Here is a 15,676-nt window from a genome sequence, read left to right as displayed (position 1 = left end):
AAAATTGATATGATAGGAAAATCGTATGAAAATATTGATAAAATTTTTTTACCGATTTAGTGGTTAGTTAGAAAAAGAAATTATTGAAGAAATTGGGTAAAATAAGGTGTCGGGACCTCTATCTCATAAGACCGAGTCGAAAATAATTTTATAAATATTTATGAAATGTTAGTAATGTGGTATTAAAATTTTGTTAGGAAATTTTAATGTTTGGATAGTTAATTAAATGAAAAGGACTGAATTGTAAAAAAAAGTGGATGGGATGATTAAATAGCTTAAGTGTCTAATGAGAGAGGATTTAAAAGGCAATTAGACCCAAAATTTATTTGGGCTGGACGGCAAGGGCATGAAATCAGCAGGAAAATGGGCAAAATTGGAATATTGCAAAATTAACTAAATAAAGCTAGGACTAAATAGGAAATATCTAGATTTCTCTTCAATTCCAGCAGCTAAAAACGTCATAGGAGGGTTCTCTAAGTTGGTCCATAATTTTTGCACCAAATCCAGAAGATTCAAATACGAAGCTAGATCGAGGAAAGGAAAAAGTTCAGGATTAGTAGATTTTTGTACACGAACAAGTATCAAGGTAAGTTCATGTAACTTGAATTATATTCTTAAATGCTTGAAATGTATGTTATTTATGTGAATATGATTTGAATGTTCATTGTATGAAAATTGATGAAACATTGATATATTTGATAAAAAGTGGGAAGAAATCCTGGTTGAATGAAAGGAAATTTCGATGGATCTCTGAAAAGGAATTAACGGTAAAAAGGATCTAGCCCGGACGGGTGATCCTATCCTGATATAGCCCTCCCGAAGAATATGTGGAAAATGGATTTAGCCCGGATGGGTAATCCAAATTAGAGTCTGAATTTAGCCTGGACTGGTAATCCAGATCCAAGCTCATTAAAGTAATTGTCGTTGCAGGGGATTTAGCCTGGGTTGGTAATCCCGATAATACTTTATGAGTTTATATTTGAGGATTTAGCTCGATGGTAATCCATTGTAAGGATGAGGTTCATGGAGTGTGCTCTCTGAAATGGAAATGTACGCACATGAATATGAATTGACGGACCCGGAAATGTACACTAAAAGTGTACCTCTGAAAATCCATCGAAAATTCAAAGAAATTCAACGGGATAAATATGAAAAAAAAAAAATAAGGAAATGGAAATCATGGTATTGATGAGCTCATCAATTAAAGTATATATTATTGGTACATGGAAATTATTGTACTAACTTGAATGTTGAGTTTGTGCATGTTAGGGTAATAATGCATTGAATGGATATATGAATGTTTATTGTATTGTATTGAAAATATTAGGTAAGTATAATTCTTGTTACATGAGCTTACTAAGCACAAAGTGCTTACCTGCTTTTTTTTCCCTGCTTTTGTAGTGTTAAGAGCTCGGAGGTCGGATTTGGTGGGAGACACATCACACTATCAACCTCAGGATTTCGGTATATAAAGAAACTTTATTTTGGAAATCAATGGCATGTATAAGCTAATAAAGTAAATGTTAACGTGAAATGAATGTAAAGTTAGCCATTAGTATGGTTAAAAAAACCTGGTTTTGGGTATGTGATGACGTTATCTTATAAATATACATGAATTTATCTTGAAAATATGTTGAATTGGTTTGGCTGATGTGGATTGGTCTCGATTTAATATTGTAGGGAAGGTTAGATATTTATAAAGGGGCTATATTGAATAATAATAAAAAATCGTAAACTCCGGTAATACCTCGTACCCTATTCTGGCAATGAATATGGGTAGGGGGTATTACATTGCTAATGTTGGCGAAAGTTTCCTTAAAGGTGAAGCCATCAACATAGGCCAAGCTGCTTTTGATGCTACCGTTAATTTGTTGTCCAAAGCTGTCTTTTCAATGGATTTGGTTTATCCAAATTCATCTATTGCTCGAGAATTCAAAAAAACAGTTTGTGATATCATGGTGGAGGCAGGGAACCCTAAATTGGCTGATTATTTCCTTTTCCTTAGAAAGTGACTTATGAAATTGAAATTGGGAGACTTATTGTTATTATTAGTGTTGGTCTGAAATAAGCATATTCGTCTATTGAAGTTGTGGTTGGCAGGGAATTTACATTGAATGCATTTATCGAACTTACTAAGCTTCATTAAGTTTACTTGTGTTGTTTAATGTTCTTGTAAATTAATGTGAGGTCGGAAGATCAGATCAACACATCAAGCCACACTATCCAACTTGTTATAGTAATTTTTGCAATGTACATTATGGTTTATATGGCATGTATAGGGTTTGATGTAGATTATATCAAAGTGGGCTTGTATAGATGTTATTAATGGTGTTTTTTTTACATAATCAACTTAGGAATATATTTTGGTATCGTAATGAAGTAAATTTGTAATGTGAGTGTGAGTAATATACTGTAACATCCTGATTTTGGGCTTAGTCGGAACAGTGGTTCGGACCACAAATCTGATGAGGAAAATTTTATTTTTATTATATTTTTATGGTCTACGATTTCACGAAATGATTTTGTGAATATTTCGTTCGAAAATTTCGACGTTTGGGCACTCAATTTAGTAAAAAAGACTAAATTGTAAAAAGTGCAAAAGTTGAGTTCTACATGTTAGAGGTATCAAATTGTTATGAACTTTTAAATGGGAGGTCCTTAAATGATAATTAAACCATTGTATAACTTTTTGGACAAAAATGGCCTTGATTGGGTTAATTTTAAAAGAATAGTAAAAAGGGCATTTTGGTCATTTAAGGGTAAAATGAATTAAAAGACAAATTTTAAACTCCAAATGTGTCCCTTTCTTCTTGCTACAGTAGAATGTACCAAGAGCAGCCATGGTTAGGGTTTGGTCAAGCTTCCAAGCTTAATAGTAAGTGATTTTGAGCTCCGTTTTTAATGTTCTATGTATTTTTGAAATCTCGGTAACTTGGTTAAACTTATTCTAGCAATAATTTAACCCAGGGTTTATATTTGGAAAAATACCCATAGGTGAAATATGTTTATTTTGATGTTTTATGGTAGAATATGAAGCTTGAAATTGTGTTAAACAACTTTTACTAAGCGATTTTACGTGAAAACGAGTAAAACGATATAATCAGTAAAAATACCTAATATTCATAAGTACATGTTAGAGTGAGAATTTGATGTTTCGATAGAAGGAAAAAATGATCAGCATGTCATAAAACATAAGAAAATAGGAATAAGTTTAATTTACGAGCCTAGGGGAAAAATGTAATTTTGACAAAGTTTAAGGGCAAAATTGTAATTTTTTCAAAATATGATTTTGGTCAATTTGAATAATGTGAGTCCTAATTAGGCTATATTTGTAATGATAGAGCAAGAAAAATTGAAATTCGGGCTAAAATCTGCCAAATACCAAGTTGTGGATAAAATGGTAAAAATGACCATTTTCGTATACGAGGTAAGTTCGTGTGTTAATAATAATGCAATACCATACTTGAATTGTTTTTTTTATATTGTTATGGCATAAATTGTAGGATTTAATATGTTTACGAGAAGTTGATGGATGGTGCGTATGATATGGAAAATGTGATTCTTGTTGTGTCATGTGAAATTGAATGGTAAATTATTGTTACATGAATAGAATGTTAAATTACTATTACATGGGTTGTATGAATTGCTACATGGTTGTACCTGATGAGATTTCGACAAGTTTTTACTTATATAATTTATCGATTCTTTTTATTTTATTATATTTTGTTATCATATGAAATGTGGCTGTCTATAGAATGACTATTTGTTGTAAATTGCAAATTGAAAAAGGACTATGAATCAATTTGTAACATATTGGTAAGTGAGGAATTTCCCAGTTGAGCCTTTGGAATAGAAACGATACGAATGATCTATTGTGAGGTCACGTGTGTAGTACTAAGTGCAGGCTACTACGTGTACCGGATAATTGGTCGCATGTGTAGTACTAAGTGCAGGCTACTATGCGTACCCGATAACTTTGATCACGTGTGTAGCACTAAGTGCTGGCTACTACGTGTGTAACACCCCCTACCCGTATTCATTGCCGGAATAGGGTACGAGGCATTACCGGAGTTTACTGAACATTTTCAGATAATTTTGAGTCATTTATTATTCATATTTTGAAATAATCATAACGTCCCTCTATTGGGCCCTTGAAGCCCAAAACATACATTAGAAACCAACTGGAATAAAATCGAGATCATAAAAAATTTCGCAAAATCTTAAATTATATTTTCATCTAAGTACTTACCATTTCAATGCTCCTTATAATTAAACATGTTACCATTCAATCAATAGCTTGGCACTTGTCTAAGCGTCAAACAACAACATTGTTAGTATACTTGCACATATTTCATATAAATTCAACATTGATATACCTATTTTCTCAACATATCACACTTGAGTTTAATAATAGTCTCAACTTACATAATTTCCTTGTATCAACATATCAAAGATAATTATATATGTACATGTCACAAAATATATTATTCTCTTACTGTTTCTTCATAAGCATATATCATTCATTTCGTTATATCAATATTTCATGCACCATCATTTCCTTATATCTTGTATATATTTATTTGGTAATAGTTAGTATTAAACTTAACATAAATTAAATTCCATGTACCTATACTTATTTCATTTATCTACCTTCTTAATTATTTTATACAACTATTTTGTACATATATTTCCATATGACCAATTCCTGTAAACATTTCACACAACCATTTCATATAACCATTCCATCTAATACATATTACCTGAATATCGATTGTTCAATAGATATCTTGGCGTTTCTCTTCCTCGATCTTATTTATCTTCGACATGATGTCATAGTATCTTTCAACTATGGTTTTACTCGTTTTCTATCATGCTGCCATGGTATCTTTCAACTATGGTCTTATTCATTTTATATCACGTTGCCATGGTATCTTTCAACCATGGTCTTACACATTTCATATCACGTTGCCATGGTATCTTTCAACCATGGTCTTACACATTTCATATCAGGTTGCCATGGTATCTTTCAACCATGGTCTTACACATTCCATATCAGAGAGCACACTCCCGCGAACCTCATCCTTACAGTGGGATTACCCGTCAGGCTAAATCCCGCAGCGATAATTACTCTAATGAGCTTGGATCCGAATTACAGTCCAAGGCTAAATTGAACCCTAATTCGGATTACCCGTCCGGCTAAACCCATTTTCCACATATTCTTCGAGAGGGCTATATTAGGATAGGATCACCCGTCCGGGCTAGATCCTTTTTACCGTCAATTCCTTTTCAGAGATCCATCGAATTTTCCTTCCATTCAACCGGGATTTTTTTCCCTTTTTTTTTTCAAATATATCAATGTTTCATAAATTTCCATATAATGAACATTCAAATCATATTCATATAAAAAAAACATGCATTTCAAGCATTTAAGAATATAATTCAAGTTACACGAACTTACTTGGCAAAATTGCAGAAATATCAAGATTAAGGGGCATTTTGGTAATTTACCATTTTCCCAATTTTCACCCGATCTTAAATAATTTTATTCAATTTATTAATATAGATAATAAAAAAATTCATTCCCTTCAATTTGGTCATTTTTGACATTTTTACAAAATTACCCCCTGAAGTTTTACTATTATTCAATTCAGTCCTTAAGCCTAAAACATGCAAATTAGCCATGCTAGCTGGATATTCATATATATTTTCCTCCTCTTCCTCTCTATTCCGCATCCTTAATGTATATAACACACTTGTAAGTAACATTATCTATAATCTTTATTATTTACTTTTATGAATATTTAAGCTGGCCATCTATGTCATAGTCACTAAATTATTTATATCTGGAGCTATATAACTCCAAATTAAGATCCGATAATTTTCCCTAAAACTAGACTCATATATCTTCTTACCATAAAATTTTCAGAATTTTTGGTTTAGCCAATAAGTACAGTTTATTCTTTAAATGTACCCTTGTTCTGCTATCTAACAGTTCCGACTCTTCTTCACTAAAAAATAATTATATCCTCATACAAGATTCACATGATGTTGTCGTTTGTTTCTATGGAAAATAGGCTCGTTAAGGATTCTAAACATATAAATTTAAGCCCATAATTATTTTTCTCCAATTTTTTATGATTTTCCAAATTCAAAACAGGGGAACCCGAAATCATTCTGACCTTGTCTCATAAAATTTATTATATCTCATGATTCACAATTTCATTACTACATCGTTTCTTTTATAAGAAACTAGACTAAATAAGCTTTAATTTCATATTTTATTCATCCTCTAATTCGATTTATACAATTTTTGGTGAATTTTCAAAGTTACACTACTGCTGCTGTCCAAAACAGTTTTAGTGAAAAATATTGATTTCCATTTTGCCCCAAATTTCACAGTTTATACAATTCAGTCTTTGCTCAATTAACCCCTCAATTGAGCTAATTTTTCTCAATTAATACTTTAGTCTATCATTTTATTTAGCTAATTTTGGCAATTTTCCAATTTTGCCCTTATTTCACCCATTTCCTGATTTTTCTGCCGCCCAAAATATCTCCTTTGGGCTTATTTTCACTTTAGGTCCTTCCTCATTTGACAATTGAGCTATTTAATCCTTTTAGCAACTTTTACACATTTTCCAATTTAATCCTTTTTATTTAATTGACCACCCAAACGTCAAAATTTTCTAACGAAATTTTAATACTACCTTATTGACATTCCGTAAATATTTATAAAAATATTTATGACTCGTTTTATAACATCGAGATCTCGATACCTCTTTTTCTCAATTTCTTGACCAAATAAATCTTTATAAAACACAATTTACTATTCCAAAAATCTTTTAAAAACTACATTTGGCTCGTAAATATTAAATAATATAATCTACGAGTTCATTTGTCAGATTTGATGGTCTCGAACCACTATTTTCGACATCGTTGAAATTCAGGCTATTACAACGTGTATCGGATGGTTAGGTCACGTGTGTAGTACTAAGTGCAAGCTACTACGTGTACCGGATAATTGGTCGTATGTGTAGTACTAAGTGCAGTTACTATGCGTACCAGATAGCTTTGGCTATAAGTGTGAAAATATGTGCAGGCAATTGAGTACCAGTTATTATTCCGAAGAGTTCAACGAAAAAATCGATTAAGTAAAAATACATGTGAACATGATTATATGATGAATAAGTGCAGGTATATGTTTAAGAAAATTTTGAGCAATATGCTCGATATTTGAGTGAACTTCGATAAGACAAAATGGATTAAGTGAAATTATGTAAGAGTGAATTTTAGTAGTAAAATAGTGTTGGACAGCAGCAGTTGTGTGACTTTGAAAATTCACCAAAGATTTTGTAAGCTGAATTAAATTTCAAATAAATTATGGAATTAAAGCTTAATGAGTATATTTTCATATAAAAGAAACGGGAGGAGCAACAGAGTTGTATATTATGTGATATTCTAATTTTTGTGAGACAGTGTCAGAATGAATTTGAGATCCCTTGTTATGACTTGGAAAAATTGTTAAAAATTGTAGAAAAATAACTATGGATTGTAATTTATATGCTTAGAATATTTTATGAGTCTACTTTTAATAGAAACAATTGGGAACATTGTCTACTTTTAATAGAAACAATTGGGAACATTATCCGAGTCTCATACTCTGAGATAAATAAATTTTAGTGAAGAAAGGTCGAAGTTGTCAAACAGAGAAACATGGGAGACTTTGAATAATAAACTGTACTTATTGGCTAGACCAAAAATTCTTAAAATTTTATGGTGGAAAGATATATGAGTCTAGTTTCTGGGAAAATTTACGGATCTTAATTTGGAGTTTTGTAACTCCAGATATAAATGATTTAGTGACTGTGACTCGAGAAAGCAGCTTAACCAGAACATGTGTAAATGTACAATTGAGTTAGTTTTACTATGGAAAGCATGTTAGTAAATTGCTTCTTATTATTTCATGCGAGCTTACTAAGCGTAAAGCTTACCCCCTCCTTTCCATTTCTTTTAGTGTTGTCAGGTTAGCTCAGGGTTGGAGATCGTCAGAGGCATCATCACACTATCAAGCCAACACCTTGACAGTATAAACACATATGCTAGAATTATCAAGTGAATGGCATGTATAGGGACCTAGTTTTATAACATGTGTTATTATAATTTGGCAGAATATATTGGTCTTTAGTGAACTAATGATTCTGACTTACAAATCTAGCTATATATGTTATGTTTGATAATGGTGATGTGTATATGCTTGGTTGCCATGCATGGTTGGTAATATGTTCTGTGTTATTGTGAATGTTTAAGTCCGTTAACGCCTCGAACCCTGTCCCGACGTTGGATACGGGTGAGGGGTGTTACATATACGCTTATAGGTATTTTACTAGTAGTAAACCTTAGTGAAATTTTGTTTAATGGACTAAATAGGTAAGTATTTAGAGTATATGAGATGATATATAGTGTATAAAACATGATTTTGGTTTGTTTTGATTGCTTTGTTATGGTATGTTGATGCGTTAAAATGTTGTGTTTAGGTTAATATCAAAATGGGTGAGAAATGTGAACTTGTAATGACCTATTTTCATCCACACAGGCAGAAAAACATATGTGTGTCTCAGTCATGTGTGATACACATCCTAACACATGGGCGTGTAGTCTGGCCGTGTGTCACTTACATCCTTAAAATTTAAAAACAGAATGCCCAAGAATTTTCACCTGGCCTAGCGCATGGGCGTATGGCTTAACCGTGTGACCCTTGCACCTTAATTTCATAAATTAGTATGTTCACACAGCCTAGCACATGAGCGTGTGGCTTGGTCGTGTAACCCAAGTTAGAGAGTTACATGGGTATGAACACAGGCTGGGACACGACTGTGTGCCTCACATCGAATGCCCACACGGCCTAAGACACGGGGGTGTCTCTTTGCCGTGTGAGCCACACGGTCTGGCCACATGGGCGTGTGTCCCCGGCAACTTAGGAAACTTTTGAAATTTTGCGAAAAATTCCCTAAGTTTTCGGTTTAGTCCTAATTCATTTCTAACATATATTTTGGGCCTCAAGGGCTCATATAAGGGACAATATGAGTTATTATGATTAGTTTCTAATATGTATGTTAAAAGATATGAAATATTCGTATTTTATCTAAAAAGTTCAGTAATATTCTGTAACCTTATTCCGGCGACGGATTAGGGTTAGGAGTGTTACACAAATATATTATCATAAATATAATATCACGTCAGCTTGATATTAAATTTTTTGAAGGAATGGCGAGTTAGATTTCAGCATGTTCCAAGGGAGCAGAACAAGGTTGCAAATTGCATAGCAAAGATGTCAAATGGAGATTTGAATGTGGAATGTTACTTTGGTGAGCCACCTAAGTGTTCGAATCTTACTGGAGAATGATATTCAACAGTCTAGAATATGGGTGGACTCTAGTAGAGTCGTGTAATAAAAAGTTTACTTCTATTTTCTTAAACAAAAAAAAATCATGTCAGCTTGTTATTTTCACATATCATTCACTAAAAATCTAAATAATGGATTAATGACTGTCATTATTGTAAGGCTAAGATTTTAAAAGTGAAAAATATGGACTAAATCTACAACTCTATGCATCTTCAACATTGGTAATGGAATTTAACCAGACAAATTTAATGGCTACTATTTGGATCAGGACTAAAATTTTAATTTTTAAGAAGTACAGAGACTAAAATTGACTAAATCGAAAAATACATGGATTAAATTCATCAAATTAAATTGCAAAACAATCACAATCACAATCACAACCACAACAACAAAATCAAGATTCATAATGTAGTTAAATCTTTCACCATCATTAGAAGATAGAAATAAAATAAGTATTTTTCAAAAATAAAAATAAATTAATCAAAACACTCATAATAAATCACAAATTATCTAATTAAAAGTTAAATCTAGATCTGAGCTTTAAGTAAAAAAACTTTCTTAAATGAAAAATCATAACCAATCCAATACTTGACTTAAAACACTTATCATGTATCATTATCAATTATCAATTTACTTATTACACTATTACAATCACAATGAAAAATAACACACTTAAGACATCCTAGGTACATGTCATTACCGATAATTAACATGCTTTACCTCATTGAATTCGAGATCGACTTGGGATGCTGATTCAACGGTCTAGCTTTATTTTATCCTGCGCACGGAAACAAACCGTACTCTGAGTTTGAACTCAGTGGTATTTTTATAATTGAGCAGTTAATAATGTAAGAAAAATATTACAAACTCTTAAAATCATATAATAAACTATATTACAAACTCTTAAAATCATATAATAAACTCAATAGTATAATTGTTCGATATCTTTAAATAATAATCAACTATTTACTTCTCAATCAGTAATTTATTTTAATCCAACCTCTATATCGTTAATATCTTTCAATGTCAATCAATTTATCAATATCATTCAGTAACAATCAATTATTCTTTGGTAATCGGTTTTCAATATATATATTTACAATTCACTTTGAATAATAAGATTATTCACCTTTCATTCAATATTTTGTACTATTCCATTTCAATAATAGTCAATATTCTTTAGTAACAATCAATTGATCTTTATTGTTCATTATCGGTCAGTCATCAGTATTAATCAGTTATTCAGTAATAATCATTTATTTAGTAACAGTCATTTATTCAGTCACAGTCAATTATTCAGTAATAATCAGTTATTCAGTAACAGTCATTTATTAAGTCACAGTCAATTATTCAGTAATAATCAGTTATTCAGTAACAGTCATTTATTTAGTAGCAGTCAGTTATTCAGTACCTTTATTTTTCCCTATTAACAAGACCCGGACTCGGACGGATACACGGATCCGACCCACGCATCGGGATAGCATACAGTGTTTCATCGGTCGAAGCCAAAATACACAGTATCGGTAATAGTAACGGTAAAAGTAACAGTAGAGGTACATAGAGTACCTCATCGGATCAAATCCGGAACAGTAACAGTAACAATAAGGTACAGAATACCTCTTCTGAACGAATCCGGAACAGTAACGGTAAGGTGACACTTATAGTGTCTCATCGACACAAAGTTGGAATATCCTTGAACACTTCCAATCCTATGGCATGCCAACTATATCCGACTAGCCCGATAATGTTAATAGGGTATTGAGTAAACTTTCAGTTTTCATTCAGTACATATTTCAGCTAATCATATCTATTTTCAGTTCAATATATATTTCAATTCATTTACATTAACAAATGTTCAAATTTCTCATTAATCATATATTTTCATATCAATTTCATCATTTCCCAAATCAATATATTTTTCAATATAACATACATTCATATTCAATACCACACCAATCACATATATTCAAATAAATTCAATAAATTTTAACATATACCAGTTAATTCGTTTCAATCATAAAACACAATAATTCTTATCTTAACATTTGTCATATACTTTAAATAAAATATAACAATTAATAACTAAGTTCGGATTATAGAAATACAAACCATAATTTTCGAGCTATCCCTCGTCGGCTTTATCTTTTCCTTGCCTAGCCGAGATTTTCCTGCACAACACTAGCTACGAAAATCAATTAAATATTATCAATACATTACCATTCAATTTTCATATTGAATATTTCAATTTCTATCCATCTTTTGCCTAAATTCCTGTTTAATCCTTAAACCGAGACTAACTTTTATTCTTCACATTTAACTCAATATTTTCATTCAATTTCCACTTTAGACTAATTTCAATACTCTAATTTCACCATAAAACCATAATTTCAAAATTCTTTCAATTTAGCCCTAAAGCATAAAACTTATGAATTACTTTACAATTCAATCCTTATTTCACTTCTAACTTGAATTTCTATCAATTTAATCCCTAATTCATCATTTTATTCAACATGAACAATATTTAGACATCTAATAACTTTTAATATATCAACTTAATTTCATCAAAACCTTGTTCCAAAGCTTCTAAAACATCAAAATTAAGTAAAAAGAGCTAAATTAACTTACCAATTAAACCTTCAAACATCAAAATCCCAATTTTTCCTTTTTCTTTCTTTCCTTTCTTTTTCCTTCTTTCCTTCCCCTGTTTCGATTTCAATTCTGTTTCTTTTTTTTCCTTTGTCTCGTTTTATTATATATATATATATATATATTAATATTAGCAATAATGATATCTATTAATAAAATTTATTTAATAACAAATACTTATTTAACACTTATATGCATATATATTATCACACTTGTCTTTCTTTTAATTTATTCATCATATAATATCAATTTAATAATAATAAATACATTAATATTTACTTAAATAATAAGTAAATACATACATGTATTACAAATGTATGTTAATATTTATTACACATGTATTTTATTTTACCATACACTTGGCATTTATTTTGACTTATTTACTTATTTAGTCCTTTCAATTCTCTTTATTCTATAATTAAACTTTAACACTTTATTCAACTTAATCCTTTTATCCAATTATCCTTAATTAAGCTAAATTTACTTAATTAAACTCTAATTAACCACTCAATTAACTTCATAAATATTTATTAAAAATATTTACGAATCCATTTTTGAAACGGAGACCCAAAAATTCACTTTTCTGATAACAGTAATATTCGGGTTATTACAATGAGTGTGAGTAATATATGCTTATAGGTATTTTACTAGTAGTAAACCTTAGTGAAATTTTGTTTAATGGACTAAATAGGTAAGTATTTAGAGTATATGAGATGATATATTGTGTATAAAACATGATTTTGGTTTGTTTTGATTGCTTTGTTGTGGTATGTTGATGCGTTAAAATGTTGTGTTTAGGTTAATATCAAAATGGGTAAGAAATGTGACCTTGAAATGGCTTATTTTCGTCCACACAGGCAAAGACACGCGCATGTGTCTCAGCCGTGTGTGATACACAGCCTAACACATGGGCGTGTGGTCTGGCCGTGTGTCCCCTGCATCCTTAAAATTTAGAAATAGAATGCCCAGGTATTTTCACACGACCTAGCACACGAGCGTATGGCTTGGCCGTGTGACCCTTGCACCTTAATTTCATAAATTAGTATGTTTACACGGCCTAGCACATGAGCGTGTGACTTGGCCGTGTAACCCAAGTCAGAGAGTACATGGGTATGAACACGGGTTGAGACACGGCCTTATGCCTCACATCGGACACCTACATGGCCTAAGACACAGGTGTGTCTCTTTACTGTGTGAGCCAACGGCCTAGCCACACGGGCATGTGTCCCCTGCACCTTAGGAAAATTTTGAAATTTTGCGAAAAATTCCCTAAGTTTCCGGTTTAGTCCCGATTCATTTCTAACATATATTTTGGGCCTCGAGGGCTCATATAAGGGACGGTATGATTTATTATGATTAGTTTCTAATATGTATGTTAAAAGATATAAAATATTTATTTTTTATCTGAAAAGTTCAATAATACTCTGTAACCTTGTTCCGGCGACGGATTAGGGTTAGGAGTGTTACACAAATATATTATCATAAATATAATATCACGTCAGCTTGATATTAAATTTTTCGAAGGAATGGCGAGTTAGATTTCAGCATGTTCCGAGGGAGCAGAACAAGGTTGCGGATTGCATAGTAAAGATGTCAAATGGAGATTTGAATATGAAATGTTACTTTGGTGAGCCACCTGAGTGTGTTTGAATCTTATTGAAAAATGATATTCAACAGTCTATAATATGGGTGGACTCTCAGTAGAGTCGTATAATAAAAAGTTTACTTCTATTTTTTAAAACTAAAAAAAAATCATATCAGCTTGTTATTTTCACATATCATTCACTAAAAATCCAGATAATGGATTAATAACTGTCATTAATGTAAGGCTAAGATTTTAAAAGTGAAAAATATGGACTAAATCTACCACTCTATGCATCGTTCAACATTGGTAATTGAATTTAACCAGACAAATTTAATGGCTACTGTTTGGATCAGGACTAAAATTTTAAATTTTAAGAAGTACAGAGACTAAAATTGACTAATTCAAAAAATACATGGATTAATTTCACTAAATTAAATTGCAAAACAATCACAATCACAATCACAACTACAACCACAATAACAAAATCAAGATTCATAATGTAGTTAAATCTTTCACCATCATTAGAAGATAGAAATAAAATAAGTTTTTTTCAAAAATAAAAATAAATTAATCAAAACACTCATAATAAATCACAAATTAGCTAATTAAAAGTTAAATCTAGATACAAGCTTTAAGTAAAAACAAAAAAAAAAACCTTCGTAAAAATATTTGAAATTTCTCATCTAAAACTCTACATTTTATTGTCTAATATCTTAAATGAAAAATCATAAAAGTTAAATCTAATTTTAATATAAAAACTATCGTCTGGAAATGTTTTATAAAATTTAAGAAAATTATAACAATAACAAGATAAAAGGAGAGAAATATAAAATATAAACGGTACCGAGCCAAGGGATTAGTAGGTGCACGGTCCCCTAAAATGGGAAATTTTCTATTTAGATCATTTATAATTTATAAAATTTTAAATTAATAATGATAAAATTACACTTTGACCTCCTAAAAATAATAAAATGTGATCTAATTCTTTAAAAATTATAAAAATATAAACTATTATTAAAATGATGATGTTACATTTTACTATTGTAAAAATACACAAATTAATTTCGATCCCAAAAAAATTTTCTGACTCCTCCTATGAGTATAAATTGAGAAAATAAATTTCCTTTTGCTTGGATACATTACAAGCATTGCCGGTGCCTCTAGTTATGGGTTTTCTAACATTATAAGCTTTCTAACATAATTGCATATAGAAAACTTTTTTCTTATAGAATTTTGGAGAGTTACATCCATGATTAAGATAGATTTAACATCTAATTTTTTATTATCTTTAGTATTTTTCAAATTAAAATGTTGATATTTTATAATTAACATTGTATTTAATAATTATAGGTACGATATAATTACATGATATGAAAAATAATTTTAAAATTTTAAAATAATATGAACATGATATAAATACATATTAAAATCTATACAATAAAATATATATTATTTTAAAGGTAAACTGTATAGATAGTCACCTAATTATAAAAAAATCATTTTAGACACCTAGAATGAAAAGTTTATAATTTAAACACTTACATTATATAGTTCGATCATTTTGTCACTCCCATCAAAATCACAAACAACAAGTTTCAAATTGATAAAATGTGTAAGTATTGATGACTAAATGTGTTATTATACTAGTTAGAAAATTCCTATGCTATTATTTACGTTATCAATTTAACGACAGATGATCAAAATAGAAACGAATACAAAATTTAGTACCTAAATTTAAAAAAAAAATTGGATGACTAGAACAGAAACACAGAAATAATTAAGTGACAACTTGTATAGTGTAAAAAATAAACCTAAAAAGAATATAAAGTTATAAACAAAATAATTAAAAGATTTTTTCTACTTAGCTGATACATGTTAGTGTTAATTTCTCATGGGTTGGATGTGGATAAAATATCCTAAGTTTCAAAATTAAAGTGGATAAATAAAATTTAAAGATCAAAAAGAGAAAAAGTTACTAAATTCAACTTTCCGCTATTCATGCATGCCTTCCCTTAGCACTCAAGCAATGCTGGACGAGACAT

This window comes from Gossypium arboreum, chromosome 9 (assembly GCF_025698485.1).
Source record: "Gossypium arboreum isolate Shixiya-1 chromosome 9, ASM2569848v2, whole genome shotgun sequence".
In the NCBI taxonomy this organism is placed as follows: domain Eukaryota; kingdom Viridiplantae; phylum Streptophyta; class Magnoliopsida; order Malvales; family Malvaceae; genus Gossypium; species Gossypium arboreum.
Note: the sequence above shows the minus strand (reverse complement) of the source record.